Below are 4,739 nucleotides of genomic sequence, written 5' to 3' on the forward strand. Positions count from 1 at the left end.
GCGCTTGTTGGCAGGTCTGCACGGGTGTCACTCTTGCAGTGGGGTTTGGATTGGTTCAGGACAGTTAGTGATTGCATTTCTTAACATAACTAAAAAAAGCAATTTGGAAAAACAATTGTTTCTGAAACCTCCTTTGAGTTCCTTGGGGTGGTTAATCAGTGACAAAATCACCTAGTTCTCTTCCAACCAGGTGGCAAGCTATAGACACATGAGCAAAGGCCAGCCAATACCAGAAGAACCACCTAACTAAGAGCAGCCCAAATGGTCAACCCACAGAATCGTAAGCTAAGTAAATCCTTATTGTTTTAGGGCACAAAATTTTGTCTTCGTTATGCATTATTATGGCAATGCATAACAGATACAGTTACTAATAACACAGCTAACTCCTTTGAGAAAATTACCAAGAGAGATGGTACAAAACCAAATGGCTCTCCATTTTTATCCAAGCTGTAAACGATTAATATGCCCTCATTGTTTTGTAAATTTCAGAGAAGTGAAAACTTGGTTATAATTTAACGAGCCACATTAAGAAATTAAAAAACAAAACAAAACAAAAACAGCCAAATTATACAGAACTGAAATTTGAGTTGCGGGTTTTGGGTAATACGCTAAAGAAATTAGTAAAATATCAAGACATCATATTAATGCTGAAATTTATGGTTTACTTATATATAACAGTAATGATGATAAAAGCCACTTAAACAATACCTTTTTAGACATGCATTAACATCTGACAGCACACAACAAAATAAATCTCAGTAGCACCGGAAGAGACACACAAAAACGGGAAGATTGTGAAAATAAAAATAAGCTTAAAAATGTTTCAATTCAAACAATTAAAATTAAAAAGAAAAGGTATAGGTTATTGTGGAATTTGATGAGGAAAAGATCTTGGGGCAAATAGATGTTGGCACAAGTACTCTAAGAATTCAAAGTGTAAGGCAAGTGATTTGTCATCTCTAAAAGATCAAAATGGTTAAGTTGTGTTTACATCTGACGGTCGAACACAGTTCTTTAAGTTTTCATTTATACATGCTCCTGTCTTGTAAGATAATGCATGATTCCTCTTAAATCTTTAGTATTCAGTCTCTACACAGTTTTTAAAAAAATTGTAGTTATTTTTCAGGGTTGTAACTTATAACATGAAGGCAGTGAAACATCAAGGTCAATTTAAACATGCGTGTTATAGTTAATTGTATCTGTTAGCATGTGCACTATGTAACATTTTATAAGATGTAAACAACAATCGTAAAGAAGCTAAATTTGCTCATGAGCCTGGTGGTGACTGACAGCTCTCTAGGATCTCTGTGGGCTTGGCATTGTTATCCTGCCCAGAATAGAACCCCTGTAAATTCACCTGTATGTCTGAAAAATATCCCGGACCATGAGTATGGACTTTCAGTGTGCCAGCTAGGTTAGTCGAATAGAAATGACTTTTTTTTTTTTTTTTGTGAAGAAGATCAGCCCGGAGCTAACATCCATGCCAATCCTCCTCTTTTTGCTGAGGAAGACCAGCCCTGAGCTAACATCTATTGCCAATCCTCCTCCTTTTGTCCCCCTTTTTCTCCCCAAAGCCCCAGTAGATAGTTGTATGTCATAGTTGCACAGCCTCCTAGTTGCTGTATGTGGGACGCGGCCTCAGCGTGGCGGGAGAAGCGGTGCGTCGGTTCACGCCTGGATCCGAACATGGGCCGCCAGTAGCGGAGCGCGCGCACTTAACCACTAAGCCACGGGGCCGGCCCCCAGAAATGATGTTTATAGCAGATTCATTTTCAGGAACACTGTGAAGTCTCCTGCTTCCACTGTGGTTACTGCCCAGCGTCAACCCCTCCGCTGATACTCCCTTGCAATGCTTCTGCCCTTTCTTCCCCTTCCCTCTCCCAACCCCCTGGGTCCTTTGTTCTGTGATGCACAAACTCTCTTCTATCTTCCACCTCCATGAAAGTCCCTTTTACCTCACTGCCTTTAAGGAAGCCTGGCTTTCCTCCAAGCATTCTGCTTTGCCAGCAGCAGCCACCTTTATGTTTGGGTGTAAATTCATCCTTAATTCATAGAGGAGGTGGGTTTTCGGTCAGCATTCTCCTAGTTTCCTATGCATATGCCTATCTTTATTCCTTCACGCTCATGTAGAAATAGCTGTTCCTTTAACACAGTCAATTATTTGTTCCATCCATTTACTTAGCAAACATTGATTGAGCACTGACTTCATCCAGGTATTGTGCTGCAGGCTAGGGTAACAGCGACCTTCAAAATTAGGCATCAGTCCTTGCCCTCATGGCATTTGTGGTCTGGAGGCAGACATTAAACAAATACTCATGGTGCTATGAATGCAAATAACGGAAAGGCAGGGAAGGCTTCTCTGGTTAAGTGATGACTTCACTGGGATGAAACTGGGTGATTGGAATTAACTAGGTATAGTAGAGAGATAGGGTAGTGGGGAGAACATTTCAGGCAGAAAGAATAGCATGTGCTAAGGCCCTGTGGTTAGTAAGAGCATTGTGCCAATGAACTGGAAGGTAGATGTAGAATGACTAGACAGAGAATGAAGCAGGCCTGGTAGGGAATGAGGCTTCAGAGTAGCCGGGAGCCAGACCACGTGCAGTTTTGTAGTGCATGATTAGGATTTAGTCTTTGTCGTGAGAGCAACGAGAAGCCACCTGTTGGTTTTAAGGAGGGGGATGAAATAATCAGATTTGTGTTCTGAAAAGATCTCCCTGCCTTTAGTGTGGAAAGTGGATCTGAGGAGGGTAGGGGCAGATGTGGAGACCAGCAAGCAGGCAGATTGTTGTGGTCTGGATGGTGCTGGAGGCCACGGAGATGGCGAGGAGAGGTGTCCAGAAGAGGGAGTTAAGCGATTAGTTGAACAGTGTGGAATATGGGGGTGGTGTGTCCCGAGAAATCATCTTGTGCAACTGGTGACTGGTGATGCCACTCCTTGAGCAAAAGAACATTGGAAAAGAGCCATATCTTGGATTAAAAATAGCCCTTCAGGCGCCTTTGGCTTATCTAAGTGTAGAGGTTACGTAGGCTCACTTCCAGTGGCATCAGCTTTGAGCCCACCTCGGACACGCACACCGACACCATATCCTGGACCTCAATGTAAACTCAGATCCACCTGTTTCTTTTTTTTTTTTAAATTATTTTATCAAGGTCATAGTGGTTTATAATGTATAAATTTCAGTTGTACATGACTATATTTCAGATTCTGTATAGACTGCATTGTCTTCACCACCAATAGTCTAGTTTTTATTTATCACTATACATATGTACCCCTTTACCCCTTTTGCCCTCCACTTACCCTATTCCCCTCTAGTAACACTAATCTGTTCTCCTTATCTATGTGTTCATTTATCTTCCACATGAGTGAAATCACATGGTATTTGGTTTTCTCTGTCTGGCTTATTTAGCTTAGCATAATACCCTCAATGTCCATCCATGTTGACTCAAATGGCACGACGTTGTCTTTTTTTATGGCTTAGTATTCCATTGTATATATACACCACATCTTCTTTATCCATTCACCCATTGATGGGCACTTGGGTTGCTTCCACATCTTACTTATTGTCAATAATGCTGCAATTAACATAGGGGTGCATAAATCTCTTTGAATTGTTGATTTCAAGTTCTTTAGATAAATACCCAGTAGTGGGATAGCTGAATCATATGGTATTTCTATTTTTAATTTTTTGAGGAATCTCCATATTGTTTCCTGTGGTGGCTGCACCGGTTTGCATTCCCACCGGCAGTGTATGAGGGTTCCCTTTTCTCCATTTCCTCGCCAACATTTGTTATTTCTTATCTTGTTAATTATAGCCATTCTAACAGGTGTAAGATGATATCTCTTTGTAGTTTTGATTTGCATTTCCCTAAAGATTAGTGATGTTGGACATCTTTTCATGTACCTGTTCGCCGTCTGTATATCTTCTTTGGAAAAATGTCTGCTCATATTCTCTGCCCATGTTTTGATCAGGTTGTTTGTTTTTTTGTTGTTCAGTTGTATATGTTCTTTATATATTTTGGAAATTAACCCCTTGTTGGATATATGATTTGCAAATATTTTCTCCCAGTTGGTGGGCTGTCTTTTCGTTTTGTTCATGGTTTCCCTTGTCTTGCAGAAGCTTTTTAGTCTAATGCAGTCCCATTTGTTTACTTTTTCTTTTGTTTCCCTTGCCTGAGTACATGTGGTATTCAAAAAGATACTGCTAAAACCGACCTCAAAGAGTGTATTGCCTATATTTTCTTCTAGGAGTTTTATGGTTTCAGGCCTTAGATTCAAGTCTTGAATCCACTTTGAGTTCATTTTTGTGCATGGTGTAAGACAGTGGTCTACTTTCATTCTTTTGCACGTGGCTGTCCAATTTTTCCAACACCATTTATCCAAGAGACTTTCCTTTCTCCAAGACTCCCCTGTTTCGTGAAGGAATATTTGCTAAGAACCTTGTAGGTACCAAGTGGTATCAAGAGACAGAGGACAAAGATCCAGAACCCGCCCCACCCAGTCTGAAGGAAAAGAGGATTAAGCAAACAAGTATTATCACGCGGGGCTTGTATACCAACCAACCAAATTTGGTCGGCAACCGCGCCTGAACGACCAAGACACGCGCAACCCTCTTTAGAAGATGGAGGGGGGAGCACGTTCTGCGCATGCCCAGAGCCGGCGTTTCGGCGGCGACGGGCTGACGCTACGTCACCTCGCGGCGCCTGCGCGTGAGGTCACTGTCTGGCGCCGGCAGGAAGAG

The sequence above is a fragment of the Ceratotherium simum genome, chromosome 27 (assembly GCF_057802395.1).
Source record: "Ceratotherium simum simum isolate JZ-2026a chromosome 27, ASM5780239v1, whole genome shotgun sequence".
In the NCBI taxonomy this organism is placed as follows: domain Eukaryota; kingdom Metazoa; phylum Chordata; class Mammalia; order Perissodactyla; family Rhinocerotidae; genus Ceratotherium; species Ceratotherium simum.